General features: G+C 37.6%; 1 long non-coding RNA gene across 1 annotated transcript; it reads right to left on the bottom strand.

Annotated features, from left to right (window-relative positions):
* Window positions 1–1,527: 1,527 nt before the first annotated feature.
* On the bottom strand, window positions 1,528–21,132 carry LOC118210901. Its single transcript, XR_004761929.1, has 3 exons — window positions 21,048–21,132; window positions 9,616–9,672; window positions 1,528–1,792 (listed from the first exon to the last, which is right to left on the bottom strand). It is a non-coding gene; the product is annotated as an uncharacterized LOC118210901 (long non-coding RNA).
* Window positions 21,133–22,425: the final 1,293 nt, after the last annotated feature.

Below are 22,425 nucleotides of genomic sequence, written 5' to 3'. Positions count from 1 at the left end.
TATAAGCAAATACTGCAGCTAAACCATTTTAAAATGTATTTGTCAAAAAAAAATAATCTTGCAATCTTTGGTGTTTTTAATGTTTTCAAAATGGATTTCATTTAGCCTGTAGTCAAACATGGATGCTTCATGACAGATATTGACTTCCTCTGGAGAAGTGAACCTGTTCATGGCATAATTCAAATGGTCTCTATTAAAAATGAAGATTCAAACGGAGTGACAGACAGATTTGCTAATGCATTATTTGTCTTTCATTGACTTTTCAGAACAGTGGTCCATGCGCCGAATAACAAATTTGCCTTTCTTTTTCGCCTTTCGATTCCCTACTCTCTTCTCCATGAATTCTCATTTCAAGATTTGTGCATGTACACAAAGCCATTTAATATACACATACATAACACACACACACGCATTTGCATGCAGAGAGACACACACACACACACACACACACACAGAGAGAGAGAGATAAACAAGCTACCCAGGTGGCTTTTGTGCATGTGCTTGTGTGTGTGTGTGTGTGTGTGTGTGCATTTCGGCCTGTGTGCATGCATGGCTCTTGACACCAAATAAATATGTGAAATTCAAAGATTGTTATGCTATTCTTCCTTGACCTATGTCTTTCCAACACACACTGTTTTCAAAATGTTACTTTACCTTACATGGCTTTATTTCAGACAGAATGTGCTCACCTCTTGGCAGGTCAGTGGGGTGAGTCTAAAATATTATATTATAAGTTTACTGGTGTGTTTTTACAGTAATACCTTAAACAGATTTTGAACGCTGTTCAAAAACACTATTATGGTTCTATTTTTAACACATTGTTGATCTAAATAACAGAAAATTAGTTGTTTTAACAAAGTGAGACGACAGACTTCCATTGAAAAACTACATAATAGTGCCAGGTGTTTCTTGTAAACGGGTGGAGACCATTGTGTTCATGAATTACAGTGCTGGAACGTTGAGAGAAAACTGTTCAGGTAGCTAGAATCATCAAAAACAAACAATAATTTGAAACTAAAAACAAAGAGAGTCAATGGGCGTGTGGATCCCAAGTTAACAGAATAACCTAAGTTAACTGCTGAAATTTCACATGGACAAAGCTGAACACAACACAACACCCTGCCAAAACAATTTAAAATGTGCGGAAGAACTTCATTGGTCAGGTGTATTTTTTTCTTCAACCTGTAGCTTGAAAATGAATCTTTCTCAGACTTGAGGAGAACATTCTCTGTGGCATACAGATGGGTCATAGTGATTTTAAGTCCATTTGACCCACGCACAGCTGAGAATATAAACAATATTGCATTTAAAATGGAAACTGGCTGCAACTCTCACTTTAAGCATCCTAATTCTATTCCCCCTGAGACCAGTCTCTCTCTGTGTCACTGTCTCTGGCAAAAGCTTGATAGCACAGTGAAAATAGAGGGCTAATCTCTTCATTCACTCATTTATTTATTTATATTATGTGGGGATAGTGGGGGTGGGGGGGGGGTCAACAAGGTATGAAGTGTGGGGGTGGGAGAAAAACACGACCCAACAGCAGCTCCCTTTGCTCTGACAGTGTGCAGGCAGACATCCAAGCAGCATCTATTGTTTTGGACAGGAGAGAGTGTTTCAAAGGAATCCTGCTTTAGTTGTTCTTGGGGCCTTTCGGCTGAAAACAATGCCCTCCCAGCTGAGCCAAGCCTGTCTTCCGGGTCTGGGTCTTATCGTGGAGCCGCAGTCTTTCAGTAATCAGGCTCCCGTCCTGATGGACTCTCAATTCACCAGGGCTGGCTGATCACAGCTCCTTCTGCCGTTCACCATAAAGCCAGTGAATAATACAGTCCCAAGAGATACCGCTCCAATTTATTAAAGCACTGTTTACACCACAGCCTTCACATTAATAAAGGAAAGCCTGAAAATGTTAAATTACAACCTTGTCTGCAGACAGAGAAATGTAGGTAAGGAAAAACATTTTTTTTATTCTGACATTGCTATTCTATTATTCTATTATTGCACATTTGTTCATAATTTCAGCTAGTCAAACGCATCCCGTTTCCTCAGAGAAACTACAAGATGACCATGAGTCCTGAAATCATGACCTGGGTTAAACCTGTATTTCAGATCTTATCCAAAAGTGCTACAGTATTGTTTATTGTTGTAATTAGTACCATTGGGCCAGAATCAGGAATTGCATAAATTCCATGGAACCAGTTCCAAACCTGGAACCAAGGAACTGGTTCCACATTGGTTTGTTGTCTAGTTCCAAGCTATCCCTGCCAGAATGCAGATCTAAAGGTAATAATTCAACAATTTTGGCAAAATTCATCTGATAAATCTTTGACTATTTTTGAATATTAGTAAAATGAATTAAAATGAAGACAGTAGGAATTAGAAGAAGTATTTAAGAGTGGATTTAGAACTGGACACTGGACAAACACACCATTCCCTCACACACTCATACCTATGGGCAATTTAGAGTTTCCAATTAGCCTACCTGCATGTCTTTGGACTGTGGAAGGAAACCAGAGTACCCTGAGGAAATGCACTATGGACAGTGCAGGACAAAACATGGACTGTGATATTTTAACTGTGGTGGCAATTGTCACTTGAATTAATCCAGAAGATATTGTAATGCTCAACTATTTTCAGGATTGAATCGAAACATTGGGCCTTATTCACAAAAACCTTTCTTAAATTATTTTTACTTTTGTTCTTAAACAATTTCCTATAAAAAACCAATATACATGACACATGTGCAGACCTTTCTCATGTAATTAGCATAAGAAAACAGCCATGAACAAATACAGCTAAGAAAAAAAAAAAGATGAACACTGAAATTTTCTTGGAAACGTTATTACATACAGTTTATGATCAAATGTGATCATACACATGTTTTGGAATGAGGCCCAATGTGTGGGAAGTTCTAGGAGAGTAATTTTTTCTATGGCTGGGTGTTTGTCACAGAAGTTGAAGGTGTCATGGATTCCATGAATTTTGGCAGTTCTGTATCTTTTCTCGTGTTTAGTGCTCTCTGTGATTTTTAGGCTGGTTCAGATGGTAACTGTAACACAACCTAAAGTCAGTTGTTGCAGTCAGATGTTTCACAGCCCCTGTCATCTATCTTGCTGCTGAGTGCTCCTTCTCCTGTAGCTATGATAACGTTTTCAGTGACAACAGGCATAAGAAATAAAAACAAACACAGTATCCTTGTTTTAAAAAATGTGCTGCATATATATATATCTAGCAATGCAATTTGAGCACGTTCTGTTTCTAACAATGTTATGTTAAAGGCAAAAAGCATGCTCTTTCTGTGATGGACAAAAGCGATTAAAAGTACCAGCCTCTCAATGTATTTACATTGTATTTACATTATATATATATATATATTTTTTTTTTTACTAGTGGCAAGTGCCCTCTGATTTCTTTGAAACATCAAGCATGTGTTACTGTGGCTACAGTTGCACATGTTATTTCAATCATTGCCCTCTGCTGTGCATGAGATCTATTGGTTAATTTAATACATATATATTTTTTAACACTCAGATTTCTGCCTCTTTTTCAGTTTTCCAACTTTATCAGTGACTGCTCTTTGACTTTAGCCAATATTTTCTGTGACGAACACCCAGCCTTAATTATTGTGTGGCTGCTTAATCTGTACCATTTGATCTGTACTGATTTCTTGCTCGGGGAGTTGAAAGTGTGATTCTTGTTGCAAAGATTTTCTTTTCGAGGCCTATACCCGTGTCTCCATCTTGCTCGCTCCTTGATTTATGCCTGCTCTTTGGAGGTGGAGAAATTACACACAAAAATCGACCCTCGTTAATTGAGTGACCTTTAGTAAATTCAACGGAATAGCCTACATAATCAGCCTCACTTATAATATCACTGTCATTCCCACGATCCTCTCATATGCATTAAGGAGAGAAGCGCACCTTGTGATGACTCATGTAGATGACATGGAAACTGCACTTCCAGCCCCGTTTGCCTGATTGATACATAACATGCATGTTTGTGGGGCAGAACTGAAACTGAAACTAGTCGCAAAAGGCTTAGTAAATCTGGCTCCTAGTACTTAGGGCACTGTAAAAGGAAGCTTTACCAAAAATTCAAGTTCAATACCCTTTCAAAATCAGTTCCTACTATTCAATTTCAGTTTTCTGTTTTCTGTTATGTCCAGGTACTTAGTAAGAGCAAATGATCAAAGATTCAGTCGAACTGCAAATAGAGGTTCGCACTTTAAGCGGGGCTAATATTATTTTTGTATTGAAGTGGCATGTGGAACACATAATGAGAGTTTGATACCAGCGATTCTTTACCATGGAAGACGAGGGACTGCACTCACAGGTAGCCTATGTAAAGCTCCACTAGCCACACACTAGATATTCACTAGCCACATTAGTTAGGGTCCGGTTTAGGCTACCTGTTTGAAGGCTATTTGCCAACTTTTTCTACCAAAATAAAAATACATTTAAAAAATTAGAATTCTGACTAAAATCCTGTCTGATTAAAAGCCTTCATTCGCTAGGTGACATCCATTCACTAGAACAGTGGCTTAAACAATACATTCAGGTATATAGATCATGTTTTCAAATTTGCTGGCTCAATGCTGCCTTCTGCAGTTCAGGATGTGTAACTATTTGTCCATTATATATGGAATAAATTTAAAATCATTCTCCTCAACAGAAATATGTTAATTAGACAACTCATCTTTTCTAGGCCTTCCCAGCATTACAGTAACTGTTAAATAATTTTTTGAACAATTGAACCTGCTATTGTTCATACCCCTGCCTGCATAAATCTGAGCTATTAAAAGAGGTGCGACATTAATTGGGTTGGTTTTAACATGTAATCTAATCACTTGCGGTTTACAAAAACAATGTGTGATAAATGTGTGTTGGGATATTAAACATGAGGTTTTAACAGGGTTCATCTGTATTTATATGGTAAGTAGCGGAACCCCAGCGCAGGCTGGGGGTGATTTATTTGTGTGCCAGTGCACTTGTTCCACACATGAATCTGTTGCTCAGGAGGAAGCAGTTCTGCATGAATAATTGATATTCTATGTGTGGCAATGAAGTAAGGCCAATCTAACTGGGTCATTTATGACTGCATGTTTTAAAGTACACAAAACACTGGGGGCGAGGTGACATGACAGAGAAAGAATATCCTTTGCATTGATACCGTGTGTGTGTGTGTGTGTGTGTGAACATGTAATACTACATTTGTGGGGACTAAATGTCCCCACACGGATAGAAAGATGAGGAAAATTATGCGTTGTGGGGACCTTTTACTGGTCCCCACAAGGTCAAGAGGCTATTTTAGGGTTAGGATTTAGGATTACGGTTAGGGTTACAATTAGGTTAAGGTTAGGGTTAATGTTAGGCATGTAGTGATTGGGGTTAGGGTTAGAATGAATGTAGTCAATGGGAAGTCCCCACAAGGATAGCAATACAGGACTGTGTGTGCGTGTGCGTGTGTGTGTGTGTGTGTGTGTGTGTGTGTGCATGCGTGCATGTGCTTGTGTATACATTATCATCATTTACAACACAATCATTTGTACTGAGTTGTTTAGGGAGGGTTAATGCTGATCCCAGATGTTATCATCAGGGGATCCATTAGCTGCAATGCAGTGCAAAGAATGATTTTATTACTGGGGATTGTTTTCCTATACCGTGATCTTAAATACATTTCAGAACCATAAGGGTTAAGTATAATTAGAAATGCAAGTTGTTTGGCTGATTAGTCTATTGGTTACGTTACTGTTATTTTTCAAAGCCTATCCATACACCGTTAGAGTAAAAGTCACTCACCCACTCATCCCACAGCCTGAAACAAACTAATCTTCTTTAGTGTTGCTAGGCAAATGTGTGTTGGTTGCCATCTGCACTATTTTATTTAATTATTATCATCACACACATGGATGGCAAATGCTGCTATGACTGTTGTTTTGAAATGCAGTTATTGCAAAGACATTACTATCTGAACAAGTGACTGCTTGTCTTTTGCATTTCTATTCTTGAATGTTTTTGTTGGTGGAAGCACGCAGTTCAATAGAACATTTAAAGATCACACACAATCAAAATCATCTTTTTTATAGCTATATATAAATAATAAAAGACAAAATGATACTAAGCCCATTTTATTTCGTTAAGATTTGAAATTTGTTTGTTTCACGAAAGCAAAAAAGACCATAGACGAATAACCAAAGAAGGATTTGCTATTGATTGTTTAGATCATGTTTCTAGTGTAACTAACATCTCAACCGTTGACTTATATTTTAAGCAGTCAATCATCACACTGTTTAGTATGCAGTCAATCATGCAGTCAAGTGGCAAAGTGAATATTTATTCAGAAAAGATGGAAGCAGTTGTATTTAGAAATTTCATACTTTACATGAAAATGAAATTTTCATGTTTTTCCATTTATCAATAAAAATATAAATATTTAAACAATACAATACACTTTATCTTGTGGCTTACTGAACAGTTTAAATTCAAAAAAAGTGATTGAAGTATTTCTGAATTGACCATGTCCCTCCTAATTTTTGCATATGGTACAGCTTGCAACTGCTACTGATGCAATCCCTGTAACTGGCTATCTTATTTGGCAGCAGTTATGAACACTTGAACATGCCGCAGAAAAAATGTACCTTTTCCCATCTTAGGGCTCAGCTAGAAACGATTGGCCCAGAATAAAAGTTATCCCAACTGCCTAACAGTATGAAGACACATGCTGTGGATTATTAGTGTTATATTCCACATGCAAGTTCATTCTAGAATCAATAACAGTAGATTTATTGTCTCAGGTAACATCATCGGTTTCCAGGTGAAAGCCTCAGAGACTCGACTTTCCATTTACTTTTACTTTCTGAAATTTTAAACTTAAAAAAAAAAAAACTTTTACGCAAGAGTCTTCAGTTATTTTACCTTCATTTAACCAGGTTGGTCAACTAACAGCACATTTCTCATTTGTAGTGCTGACCTGGGGAATCAAAGTGGGTATGGACTGCATGATATTGTGTAGCAAATCTGATGTTGGGGACAATTAGGTGGCCAGATGTAGAATGTGTTTTTATTGTGAGAGACAGGACACCAGGTGTAATACCACTACTGAAGTGTCACACAAAGTAGTGCAGTCTCGCTCCATTTTCCGTTAAGCAACAAATATATATATATATATATAAATATATATTTGTTGCTTAACGGAAAATGGAGCGAGACTGCACTACTTTGTGTGAACATTTAAGTATATGTACCGATAATAACAAGAGAACATTGAGTTATCTGTTAATAAAGAAAATGTCACTTGAAATGTGAAATATGTTATAGGTTGAAATAAGGAATGCAATGAATAACATGTAGAAACATATTGCAAATCAAAATATATTAAGAGAAAATGACACTAGCATGAACTGACAGTATATTTGTTGTGCCACCATATAAATAAAATGTTAAAACTATGCTAGAATTAATAAAATAATTTGTTTATTTTTCAATATATGGAAATTAGAATATTTGTTTTAGGGTTATTCTATTTAAACCCCCCAGCCTACGGTCGGTGCCCTGGCCTGCTCATTGCATACCAAGCTTTATCTTACCTTCAGCGGACCTAATAGATGCCAATATGGTAGGAGAATTTCATTACCTACTCACAAGCTATTTCTCCACTGCTGTCAGTTTACTGACTGTACAGCTTGTAAAGTTAAACAGAAATGCAGTTTTAGTAACTTTTCAGCTATAGCTTCTCAGAGGGGCTTCTTATATATTTTTTGTGCTGCCATCACTTACAGTTTCAGCATTTCTTGCAGACCTGCTATACTGTTACATATGCGCTTCCCAGTTTAACTCCCTGTGGCCTCGTCTCGTTTGAATCCAACACTTCTGCTTTCCTTTAACATGACCCCTGTGGCAGGATGTTTTAGTCTTCCAGGTTCCCAGGAAGCTTATGTTTCCAGAAAATTCTCTCTGTGCACAGGGATCAACTAACTTAGTTATTAACCTCTGCTGTGTGTCAAAAAGGAATTCTATTTCCATTTAACAGGTTTTGCTGACAAATTTCCTAGATTCCAAAAGTAACTAACTTTACTTATTTTACATTAACTGGAATGATATTTTATTTTATATGCAGTCATTATACAGTATGCAATATGAAATATAATCTCAGCCTTTTCAGGTGATAGCTGTATTTCATTAATCCGCAATTCTGTATTTAATACCAACTGTTAAATTAAAAAAATAATTGCTCCTTGATTTTTTTTTTTCTCTCCACTCCTCATTCCACTTAAAGTTCATCTTCTGTGATCAAGGCAGCCTTGTCTGAGGCAGAGGAAATGCACCGTGGTTTGACTGCAGTGATTGAGGTCAGCTTTGATGGGCACAGAACAAGGTAAGATGAGGGCTGAAGTAGACATATGCACACCAAAAAACACAGCTCCCAGCATGCTTTGCATGCCAGAAATAACTGAGAGAACACTCTGGAATAATTGGAAATTAGAATTGATTTTCTTGCACATTATACAGGTACTGTGAAACAACTTCATCTAATTATGTTTCTTCTCCCAGAATGCAAGCTTGCATAATGAACATCATCTTCATTTGACATATTTATTCTTGTTATTCTCATTAGGTTGAAAAAGCAATTGATTCAAGTAGTGGTTATGAGTTTTTTTGAGAATACATGTAGATGGTGCAGTAAATATCTTTTTTTAAAGGAAATGCATTCAAATTATTGAACAATCAAGCTCCTATAGTTCTATTTTTGAGGTACTATGTTATTTTGCATGTTGCTTTTGGGATTTTTATATTATTTTATTTATTATCATCAGTCATCAATAATGCAAGCACTTTACAGGTCTCTCTCACAGAAACATAAAAATAAAAATGTGTTTGAACACATAAAACAGGTCTGCAGCCAATGTTCTCCCATAGGCTCCCATAGTTAAGTCATAAGAGACACGGTGGAGATAAGATAACTGCAATTCAAGTAATTTCACTAAAGCATAAAAAACCTTATATAGAAAACATACTTTTTTTGTGGTATCATACAGTAGGTTCACCTGAACAGATAATGATTGATTTGTTCCTGTGGTAGCATAGGTTACATGTATGCTGTTTTGATCCTGTCTGTGAGTATAATGGCTGCAGAGGGCTGGGGGATCATTTTGATGACACAGCAGTTTGATGAACTATTTTAACATTCAAATCTTCCTTTAATTTGCTCACTTCCCATATTTACATTTAGAGGAAGGCCTCTTTTTGAAGTCAAAAGGCAGATCGGTGGGGAAAGGTCAGTACATTCCACACTGCTGCCTATGCCTCATCCCAATTGGTGGCATCACCTCTCATTGAATACATGTGACGACAGGGGCGTGGGGAAGATGTTTTGAGCAGGGAGCACTGCCGACAGAAATGCTCAATTGTGATGTCACTATTTAAATGTTAGTTGCTTTAATTGTATTTGTTGAACTAGCAGAGAGGGGCTTGAAACTAAATAGTTTTCCATGACATTTTAAATTCATACACATGATCACATAACTATGCAAAACACAGACTGATACTACATAAAGTTTGCACAAGTACAATACATAACACTCATTTACAATTTAAAATATAGAAAGGTCCATGCACGTACCTTGGCACATTGCATGCAGAATAAAAATAGGCTGGGTCCAGATAGTGATTCATGACACTGGGGGAAAAAAAATTTTTTTTTTTAAAACAGGGCATATTTTTTTTACATACAGTATGAATTCATCACACTAAACCCACAACTTTTGTGTTTTAAGCCTTCCCACTTGCTCAGTGATTCACAAATCTGTCATGTAGCTATTGGTGTAACTGAATAGCTAGCTTGACTTAATAAAGATATCTTTGAATGCATCCTCACAGTTGGCTATATTTTACTAGCACTTAGACAGCAAAGTCTAAAACGAATTGTATGATGATCAATTTAGACGCTCTAAATTATGTTGCCACAATAATTTTGTTTGTATACACAACCCAACATGTGAATTTCATGTCCAGTTACAGAATAATACACCAATCACATCTGTTGCCTCTCAAATGATTATCACACACATACATATTCACACACAGGGTTACTGTCATTGCTTACATATGCCACTTGATGTTCTATAGCACATTGTAGCCAAGTCAATCTCTACATCACAGATGATTGTCAATTATACTGATTCTGCACAGCAGCAGTATAGTGAATAGGCAAATGTCTTACCTACACTCAGAAGGCCCCAAACGTAGCCCTGCACTCTGGCCTATATATATATATATATATTCACTCTAATGAGAGGTTTATTGTTTAATCTGTCCAGCATGCCACTGGCAAAAAGTCATTCTAAGACTGTCTACAATCAATGTTTTGGCATACAAATGTTATTTAATTTGCTAATTTGTTCTATTTTTTATGTAGGAAACTCATTATTACAATAGGCTACCAATCAGCAGGAGGTGCTGCAGCACCCCTATGTCCTGCGCCTATGTCTGATGATTACTGTCCATCAGGGGTACATAAAAGAAGCGCCCCCAGATGCAGGAAGTGTGGAGTAGGTTCTGCCTCAGAGCTTAGCTGAGTGCTATCAAGAAATATTATTTTGCAGTTGTGAAAGCTTACCCGCGCACTATCCTTGTTTGTCTGACTGCCAAACTCAAAGCTGACCCACTGCCAGTGTGAGCACCTCTGTGTTTGACCATTGCCTGTCCCGGGAATATCTGTTTGTTTTTCCCGTTTTGTCTGTTGCCGGTAAGCAGCTTAGCTGCCTGGCTTAATAACTAGGGAGTGTTTTCAGTTTCAGACTGTATTGCAAGCTGGGTTTTTTCAGTTTCTGTTTCATCTCATCTCAGTCGTTTCAATTTATATATCCTCAGGTTCTCAAAGCAAAAGCCCAGTACATTCACAGACAGAACTGGGGTTCCTGTTTTGTGATACTCTTATTGTATATATCTCACCTTCTTCACTGGCCACTGTGCTATTGTTCTTTTCCTATGAGGTATTACAAACTGGGTCATTACAGGATCATTTGCTTGCCTGACCCGTTAACAATGATAAATCATATGATGGTCGGATGAAGAGACTCATACGGTTAATCAAACAACATGTGGCTAATGATGCTATATTCAGGAACAAACAAAATACTGCAAAGCTGCGGATGGGATGTTCATAAAATTTATAGCTGCAATGATGACTGCAGTTTCCATGGCAGCGGTGTGGCACATCGTCTCTGCTATGGACGTTTCCACCAAGCAGACAAGTTGCGAGGCATTGATTTGAATGGAATGGTACCGTTCCTTCACTGCTTTTCACCACTGTTGTGCTCCATCTCTTCCTCGTATGATGTAGTACACATGACAAAAGTTTACGAAACGAAAGTTTTAACTTAAGAAACTGCAGGGGTGTAGTGGAGGGAGCCATTAAGTTATGTTCAGTTAGCATACGCTCTTATCCAGAGTGACTGGCATTGTAAGAGAATATCAGCAGAGTTGTATGAGCAACAGGCCTGGCTAACATCATTAAAGCGCAGAGACTGCATACATAATCACAACAGCACTAATAAAAGTTAACTATGCTATAACTATAGGACGGAGTGTAGCACAGTGGGTAAGGAACTAGACTTGTAACCGAAAGGTCGCAGGTTCGATTCCCGGGTAGGACACTGCCGTTGTACCCTTGAGCAAGGTACTTAACCGAAATTGCTTCAGTATATATCCAGCTGTATAAATGGATACAATGTAAAATGCTATGTAAAAAAGTTGTGTAAGTCGCTCTGGATAAGAGCGTCTGCTAAATGCCTGTAATGTAATGTAATGTAATGCTAATCAATAACCAAAAAACAAATCTTGAGGACATACAGATATTCAAAATAAAAAAAAACGTTAAAACTACAATCAGCTTGTTTGATTCTGATAGATTACTCCTATTTGGAAGGTTTCTTGGGAAAGACATGAACATAATGAAGACTTTAGTGTCAAAAAGTTGTTTTTTTTTTCTGTAAAGATGAAGGTGATTTTTCTACAAAGAAGAAAGAGCAAAGAAGTTGAAATTGTCACAGGAGGTAAGTACCACGGCACCAATGCTGACAGCTTAACTGAAGTGGAACAAACACATCCAGAGAATTTATTCAAAGAGGGAACTATGGTCTACATATTTTGTGAACTTAGGTTGTTTAAGGTGAATACGAACATAATGTCACACTCTTCCATCTGCATTTCAATGTTAAATTAAAACACATTTATGGCATAAAAAACACAAGCACACATGATGCTCCACAGGCCATTCAACGTTCCAGTGGTGAACCTTGATTGGAACCAGGTGCTATGGACAGATGGGACCAAAATTGAGCTTTTTAGCCATGCTCACCAGCAGCAGGCTTGGCATTTGGGAGAACAGCGCTTCAGGACGTCAAACCTACAGTGAAAAATCCAGGCCTCCAAATTACTATGGCTTTCTGTCGTACAATTTGCTTTCACTCTTAAAATTGGTGAGGGGTGACCATATTGTGCCTCCTTCTGTGCGATGCACTGTGGAAACCTGTGTATGTAAGCTGGTTACTTCTCCAGTAGTACAGTACATTATGTACCATTAATGTGAAGTGCTTCTCACATGAGCGGTATTGTATATTGTACATAGGAGGGGTGATCTGTTTGTTTTATTTATCTTGAAAAGCCTGTACGTACCTTATCTTGGATGGTTGTGTCATGGTGTCTTCTATTGGGCATCTACAGAGATCTTCTACTGAACTCGGCACTCGCCCATCAGAGGTAGTGTCTATCACTCTTAAGACAATAGTTAAGGCTGTTGTTTCTTCAAAATATGGTCAGATGAAGTCATTTATTTATTGACTGTTCTCCGCACATATGAACATTTTGCAATATTACCACTTGCTGCCCATCTCATATACATATATTATAAACATTGTTCTGAAAGTTCTATTTTACCTGTGTTCTCATATTTTTAAATTGTGTATATTATTAATGCACTTAAGTTTAATTCAGCAGATGTGTAGTGAGCCCTTTTCTGCAAAATAACTGCCGTGAATCACCCAGGTTGGTGCTACACATTGGTGGTGGCTGAGGAGAGTGCTGCAGTAAAGTGCTTTGAGGGTGAGAAGAGTGTTATATTATTATTATTATTATTATTATTATTATTTTATAAAGCTTATGTTACACTGAATATTTAAAGCCTTTTAAGTTTAAACGTTGCTTTCCCTTACCAGCTATGTGCTAATACAATCAGTATTTTGGTTTCAGTGAAAATCCATATAACACTGTACCTTATGTGTACAGCCCAGCTGCTTTCTTCAGACCTGAGCTCTTTATTACCATTACAGTTCTGATTCTCCCAATTTTCTCTTTCAGGGGTGATGCCCATCAGTTTGAGAATATTGCAGGTGCCTGGTGGGGGAGATAATGGTGTGTTTTTTCATCAGGATCAGCTGGGATTCTTTTTATAGCTTCTCAGAATTTATGTGCACGGGTGAAACAAGGAGTGTGTGTGTGTGTGTGTGTGTGTGTGTGTGTGTGTGTGTGCGTGTGTGACACCAGTTTACTACAGACAAATACATCTCAATAAGCAGCAGCCATGCTGCAAAATAAAGGCAAAGGCAGTCATTGCATTTTGCATACTATGAAGGCTGAGATTGTACAGTTACAGATATATGATATAATGTAATACAGCATTAATTGTGGGTATTAACTGTTGATGTTTTATCATCAGTCCTTTCCAAGGAAATTAAGAACTCATCCATGAACACACACAAAATGCATGTGTTCTCATGCAACCAAACTATGACAAAATCTGGTGGTGTTTAAGGATTAGAGAGCTGATGCTTCACTAAAACAACTGATTAAAACACATGATATGTGATATGGAAAAATCGGTGCTTGCTGAACAACAGACAATAAATGCCACATGACAAGCAGGGTTCAGGGATTTTAACACAAGAATGCACCATGGATAAACCTCTATGAATGAAAGCTGTATATGCGATGCCCATTGTGTCAAACGCTTCCATTATCGTTCAAAAAATTCATTACGCTGTGTAACAATAAACAGTATGTTTAGCACAATAGCTCAAATAAAAGCTTTATATCCAACTGACTTCGCTTTCAAATTATGTGCGCTATGTACACTGCACAACAGAACCTTTGTCTGACAGGAGACATTTTTTTCTTTCAGCTTCTTCATGTATGAATGGCTTGTCAGTGTGGAAGTCTGCTCTGAATAAATGGTCTTGTTCTGCAGATGAGATTGTAGGATTTGTAAGGGTTGTAAATTTGCTGACTTCAGTCGACTTCAAAATTGACGACAGTTAATCAAACTCAAACAAGCATGAGAACCCAACTGTTAAAAAAAATGGAATTAAATGTTTTCTGACCCTTTGTATATACCATGATATTTATTTTAAATCCATTATTATGGTGAATTCTAATTTTACAACATTTCATTTAATTACATTTTTCCCCCGCTATTTCGCCCTCTCTCTCTGTCTCTCAAAATAGCTTAAAAAAAGAAAACCTGCAGTTTGCACAGGAATGTAAGCTTTCTTGAATGGTTTGAAAACATATGGCTAATTACCATACATCAATGTCTGTTTACGACTGAGCACAGTCTTTAAAATCTTGGACATGGGAACACAGCTTGCCTTTAAGATTGCATTTCATTATCAATAAAAAATATTGGTGAAGAAAATGGTTGGGAGGTACATTTAAAGACCATTAAAATTGCACTCAGGTTAGAGGCAAGTCCTCACACCTAAACAAGAAATTGCCTCTCTGTCACATGCACTAAACACAAGAGCAAGGGGAAACTAGGAGGAAAATAAAATAAGCGCAATCAATTTTTCAAAATAAAATGAAACATGACTCTGAACCATCCATCACCCAACCACTTTACCCCAGTCCAGTCAGGTCTATGGTATTTAAGTAATTCAGTTAACTCTCTAAACACTATCCATGGGCAAGACCAGGCTGTTTCCTATGAGAATGCTGGAGTTGCAGTAACCCAGTAAGGGCCAGGGGTTCTCAACCTAAACCTGGTGACGCATAATGCTGATTGACATTCCTACTAGAACTATAGAACTATAGAACTGCAATCCCTGAATTGCGACAGTTAATTGTTCTTATTTAGACATGTCTGATGTGTATTGAGCACAAGTTTGGAAAAAGCATGTAAAATAACTCATTTTGCAATGGTATAGGCAAATCATTTTCAACCCTGGATTTAATCTGTCTATTGGCCTATAACAGTTATAAACTTCTAAAAGGACATCTCGCCTTTAAGGTGTGGAAGTAGATACGTAAATATTTACTAAAAATATTGAACAAATAAATATTTACAGAGCAAAATTTCACTAGGGTTTGAAAAACCAACTTTTTTGATTTGTCAATTAACTGAGAAAGGTGATTTGAAATGCTTTGAACTTGGTGATTTAAATTCCATAAATTAGTTGAAGTTCACTTCATTTTGAAACACATTATAGTAACTATGTGCCCCTAACCACCAATGTTAATGAAGGAAAATTAGTGGTTGTACATTTTGTGTTTAATAAACCACTTCTTAAAAATAATCAAACCAAATATTTTTGTCAAGGGGCAGTAGAAAGAGCAAAGTAAATTATCTGTTACATTTACAAGAGAGATACAGACTAAGATGAAAACTGTTTGAGATTAAACTCCACGCAAGAGGAGTTTGGGCTCTTTTGTATTCTGTTGACTCATGCAAAATTTTCCCTTGACATTTTGAGGTTGAAAAATTCACAAAGTGGCAAAAAATGAGGGCCGTGGAGAGTCTCCATTGTTCAAAGCATGGGCAGAACATGAAGTTCAATTATCCATCTAGTTGTTCATTTTAAACCTCATTACAGAAGGAAACCCCCAACAGCCCTAAGACCTGAATTCACATTCTGAAGTGTTACCTGACACTCTTGCGATAAGTTTTTCACATTATTAAAAATAGCTAGACAGATTCGGTAGGAAATGCAAGGGAATATATTTACTCCTGAAATAATATGTTGCATGACTTTCTCCATTCCATCAAAAAAGATGCTGTCTAACTGCTGTTCATTATTTTCCATATAGGATTAGAATTTTTACCTCATAATTAATTGATCAATTCAAACAGATTATGAAAAATGACAAGGCTCAGTGAGAATGCCGTTAGAAATTGTTACATATGCAGGTAGGGTCCATTTTGTTCTGTGTTGTCTTTTTTGTTGCTTGTTTGTTTTTTCTACTTGTTTTTTTCGCTCTTATTACTGCTACGGACATTTCCAGACTTCCAGTAATAGATGGATTGATTTGTATGCTTGTGCATATGTATAGGTTTGTGTGAGTATACAATATATAGGGTTCGAATTACACTCAAGGTTTTGAGAGTAGGAAGGCTCTCAGATCAATGGTGGTGGTGGTGGGAGGGGGGGGGGGGTGGTTGCAAGTTTGCTACTCTGTCTCTTGGGTATTTTGTTGCGCACATTGATTAACCTGCTTTTACATTCAGAAGAGGTTGGAAGAATTGTGTAGCTTGCCACCATAAGTCTTTTCAGGGTTTCATCCTGGTTATCCCCTTGTAACTTCCAGGTCCTGTATTCATTCATAGCTTCCTTTGATGACTTTTCCATGAATTTAGCTAGATGAACTACCGCCTTCTGCTGAGAGATTGAGATTGTGTCTTTCTTTTGGCCAGGAATGCTTGTCCAGCAGTTTCAGCAGATCCACCAAACTCACTTTCAGGTAAATATTTAGTCACGTTATCAACAATTGTCTGGCAGAATTGCAATCTGTTGTACTTTCCCTGTGTCTCTGTGAGATCAACATTTTTGAACTGGCCTGTGGCTGTTCTGCTGATTTCCATCCGCTGTCTTTCATAGCTCTCAGAACCTATTGACTGCTGGATACCACGGCTTGCATCCACAAGGGATGTGCTACTTTTCTGCAGCTTCAGGGAAAGGTCACAAAGTTCACACAATACATCTTTGATGCACGCCAAGCCACTAAGGAACTTTAAAGATGTCAGATGCTTGAGCAGGCCACTGTATTTAGCTCTGTCAACATTTGTGCATGAGGCATACGCGCTTGCAGTTTGAAAATGACGTGCAAATGCAAGAAAATCCTTCACTGCTGCTTTCACTGCATTGAAGCTGCTCGCTACCCATCTTATTGTGAAAACCTGGCCTATTTTCAGAATATGCGTATTCAATTCAGCATCTGCTTCCTGTGACCCCCTCACATTTTTAGCAGATGGGAGAGAGAATAACATTTAGTAAGCAAAAAATCCAAATTATTGCACCCTGCCACCTCTTTCAGGGAAATGTGCATAGCCAATTACTGTTTAGAGAGCCAAAGTTGCCATGTTACTGCCATGGCGGCTCCAATCTGGAAGATAAATTTCCCCATTCATTTTCCAATAGACTTTTCTACTATTGAGGTATATATATATATATATATACATATAACAAAACAAGGTAAAGATACTAGACTGTAGGGTATTTTTATTTTTTTTAAATTGACAAACTACATGAATGTCACGTTAGCACGATATCACTGATCAGACAATGATTGGTCTGTAGGGGAGGTCAATGACCTATTACTGGCAGTTTTTTTAGACAACATTCTTTAGACTTTTGTACATCATCATTCTATTTATCAACATTTATTAGCTGGGTAGCAGAGATGCTGCAGTGTTTTGTGGCTGTTTATTCGCATTGGTTAAGTGTATATTCTTGTCATTTTGATGCATTTTTATGCATCTAATGCAAAAGAGTGGATTACATTGATAAGGTAAATTAGATGAGATGACAGTGGGCCTAAAGTAGTTAGATTTGCGGAACCAGACGGGCTAAATATGCCCACCCTTTCATACTGCAATCACATTCTTATAACTAACGTATAAAGCGTGGTGTTATTTTCTTTTAGTTAGCTAGCGTTAGTAATGTCATTTTTCTGTCTTAGGTACTTAATGTTAACCAATAATAGTCATACCCACTTAGTAATCTGGCTAAATACACACAAAGCAAAATGTGTAATGTTAACTTCTTAAACGAATGGACAACTAGCAAATAACTGACCGGCTGAGTAAAAAAAAAAAAACTGCATTTTTTACGTGAGGCTTACGAATGTGGACACAGCAACAGTAAGACTAAAACTTTATGGATTTCAGTCAGCCCAATGCTTAAAATTGAAAATTCAATAGCTAATGCTTTTGTGTCCGGCCTAGGGGAAACAAATTATGACAGGATGTTCATGTTCGATCATGTTGAATTGTATCCCAACCAAGGTCATGAATAAAATTATTGAAATGGCCTAATCGTTGTCATCATTCAAAGGCTATAAAAGCTCCTACACTGAACAGATACAAGATCCCTACACAGCATGTGGACCACTTTAAAAATTAATAATGTATATAGCTTAGTGTTGTCATGATCAATATATTTGTTAAATGTAGTGTATGTAGGCAATACAAACATGTTATTGAAACTGCCAAGTTGCATAAAAGTTAGCTAATTTTCTTTGCTAATTTAAGTTGGCGGTTCTGTCACTCACTCCATACTGTGGGGAAATGTAGTTTATTAATGTAGAACGTGATATAAATGAATGTAGTTTGTGCAATTTCAAACTGAAGTGCCCAGGGAATGCCGCGACTGAAGAGAAGGGGCATAGATGTACAACATATTGAAGTCCTGTAATTGTACTGGAAACAGGCTCCTTATAACCTCTGAATGCTTTAATCCCAATTGGAAAATTCATTAGGGAAATTTACTTCCAGAACTGAACTCAGTGGAAGTGACTTCACACTTAGACTCTCTATAAGTTCCCGGGCAGGGAACTGACTGAATTTAGTGAAACTACCCTTCTAGTCTCAATATGAGTCCATTCTTTCTCCCAGTTATGGCAGCTGCTCCATCCATGGCTATACTGATGAGATTTATTTAGCAAAATATCACCATCCACCCCTGATTTCCAAGGGCTTTCTTTCAATAAGTTACATATAGACTGAGTGTGTATGCCCCTGTCTTGTTTAACTTTGTCAGAAAACATCTATACAGTCTATATCACCTGCTGTTGACTTTGCATCCATGTGTGACATAAAAATGACATAAGTACTCATATATGTGCATTCATGCATGATACTTTCATCTATATTAATGCTTAATAGGCACATTGAGTGATTTGAAATTATACACATATTTTGCTTTCATGTCTTGGGCTATGCGTGCTTGGATCACAAGAATAATCTTATCTGTGTACAAGGCCAACTGGTGCACCATTCAGTTCATTAAGTTGCATAAGGGAATTCATCTTTGTGTAAGCCAATCTTTCTTCAGCAACAGTATAGTGTATGCTGCTCTAAATGAGTTGGCTATTTCCTGAAATATATTAGCATTCATTTCTACAACATTTTCTCGGAAGCGGCTATTTTCTTTTCGTTCTTGCTATTTAAATTGCTCATTTATGAGCTATACTGTCACAGTGCTTGTATCTCTTTTTGCACAATTGCTTTTGGACAGGACCACTCACAATCCCATCGACCCATTCCTCAGGCAAATGCACACCGTTTCCCTTTTCATTGAGCAAGAGACTCTTTACTTCTTTGCAGATGAGGCATCCAAGATTCCCATCTCGATCGAACATCCTCAGGTTTCTGATCTTCCATTCTCGCCACACATGGATCCAGTGATGTGGAGGCCGCAGCCGGGACTGCCATATCACGCACCTGCTCGTGGTCCTTCCCCCCCAAGCTGTCGGTGCTCTCTGACGAGGTCCCAACTTAAGCAGCAGTTTCAGCAGCAGCAGGTAACAGGACTGAAATCTGAACTTCCTTAGGCTGAATCCTGAGCAGAGAGCTAGCAATGCTGCTGTTAGCAAGAGTAGGTTCATTGCTTCTTGCTGTACTGGCATCAATGGCTTTAAACTTCTTCATGAAACCAAAACTGATGAGGCGACTCACTTGAATATGCCTCCATTTCCACATTGTGTTTCAAATCTGATTTCAAAATGAATATCATATTATTAGAGCAGACTAGGCAGCCAGAGTGAACTGAATGAGCAGAATTGCACCTCAGAGAAATTCAAATGGAAAAACTTATTTCATGTTCCAACTCAGAATAGCTACTCCTATGCTTTGGTGGACTGCCAGAACAGAACTAAAGCCAAGCAGTACTCGACTGGATTAAATAATGAGAGGGAGAGATGGGGCCTTTGGCGTTTGATTAGTTTTTTATTTTCTGCTGTACTGTGACATTGTCGAACCCCTGCTTACCTACTATGACATATTGTAGCACCGAACCTATTAACACCTGCTGGCTTGTATTCAATTAACATTCATCCTGAACTGTTTTTTATCCTTAAGGAGAGCAGGCAATCCACCCTCCATTCTTTTTGAAAAAAAAAACAACAAAAAAAAACACTCATTTTCATTTTTAGTCAAAGTTAAGGATTAATGTTGACTGAATTGCAGCCTTTTGGCACCATCAAACAATTATAGTTAGATATTATATATTATATCTATATATATAATATATAGAACCAAAAAAATACTATGATAGTCAACTTATTTTAATTAACATTCAACAACATTTATGGTATTGGTCATCTGGAGGACCATATTTATTGTGCAGTTAACATAACTTTTATACTTTAACCAATAAGCATCCCCTTAGTGGGGTGTCCCGCGTGTTTTAAGTACGCCCAGTTTGTGACTGGTTCAACCAAAAATTTAAAGTTCCGCCCCACACCAACAGCCCTCCCCTCGCCTCTGGCTCACCTGCAAACTTCTCTGGTACACCCATGATTGGAACTCTGGTGCCACTGATATTGAGGTGCCAATCAGAAGTGAACCTGATATGTCCTAAGAACCTTAGATGATTATGATGACAGTAGTGTAAATATTGATATAGGTGCACTGATCTATTTATCAACATCAGCCTATGAAACCAAACTCCCAAACACTTAAGTACAAATACAGTTTAGTAAAAAAAATAGTTATATACTGCTGCTGTAGGCTATACTATATAATATATAATATAGCCATGAGGAAAATATGAATGATGTGCCTACCTTTTGATGATCATCATATGAGACGCTGATGGCTTTGTGTGGAATAACTCCGGCGAGTACTGGGCTTGAGGAAAACCAGCTGCTGTTTCTGTACGAAAGGCAGAAGGCACTGATGGTTGAACAAAATCTTCTTTGACCTCTCTTTTAAGAAAAGCAAACTGCTTTGTTAGGGGGCACAGTGGTGCAGTGTCACCTCACTATAAGAAAGTACCGAGTTTCGAATCCAGGGCCTTTCCAGGTGGAGTTTGCACGTTCTCCATGTCTGACGAAGACCTCTTGGGTCAAAACGTCGCACTGTGAATAAGCCACAAGGGCGCATTTGCTGGTGTGCGGATATTCTTTATTTTCTTCATAGTCTGATTCTTTTGTCTTGCACCTGGTCGTTCCAGTTGGATGTGCAAATACTAAGTTCTTTCCTATAGTAATATCCAATGATTGGCAACATTCTTTGAATTCATTGTTTATTTAGATATTCAAAGGATGCTAATCATCCTATATTCTGCCCCTTGTATCCATTGTTAGAGAATATTTTTTCATTGTTGCAAAAGTAACTTCTAATTGAGGCAATGTGCATTGGGGGTCTAATAGGGCATCTTCACTTCAAAAGGGATCATACGACAAAGGTAACCATTCCAAGTTCCAGTGTTAAACAGCACCACTAATGTTCCTCTTTTTCTCAAGCCCTAACATATCTCCCAAATTTTTCTCTCTGTACGTCATAAACACTTGAACCAGGAAATCTCTATGCTTTTTTTCATTCCTCCAGGATGAAAAAAAAAGAATTCATCTCTTGTCTCACTTAACATGTGGCAGAAAGCCAGACTTGCATGACCTTGTTTTGTTATTTGCTGCAACCTCGGGCACAAACACAAACTGACAGATAAGCACGTAACATTTACTCAGCTTTCAAGTGAGTCAAGTGCACTTGTAAGAAATCTTTGGAAGAACTCTTGAAATAATTTATCCAAAGGAAATAGAATCACTGTATCATTTCCACAACAAAAATGGTCGAAGTGAAATAAAGGCAAACAAATCAATTCCATTATTTTTATATTTTCCAAATTGGTTCTTGAGAATTAGTGCACAATTAAGTAGCATACATTTAGTCAAAATGTCTATAAAACATTCTGTGAATAAGCTCATTTGGAATGGCGCTTACAGAAATGCAATTTAATACCGCAAAACTCCACAATACACTTGCACATACAAATTACAGGCCAAATAAATTGTATACAAATTATTGCCGCCGTAGATATAGAAATGTATTCACTGCTGTTATATTTTCCACATACTTACATCATATTTAAATCCAATATTCACAACATAATGCAGTATAAGCCATTTCTGGGGGGCAGGGGCTAGTTCCTCAGAATATCTT

This window comes from Anguilla anguilla, chromosome 13, assembly GCF_013347855.1.
Source record: "Anguilla anguilla isolate fAngAng1 chromosome 13, fAngAng1.pri, whole genome shotgun sequence".
Classification (NCBI taxonomy): Eukaryota; Metazoa; Chordata; class Actinopteri; order Anguilliformes; family Anguillidae; genus Anguilla; species Anguilla anguilla.
This window is presented reverse-complemented; position numbering and strand designations above follow the sequence as displayed.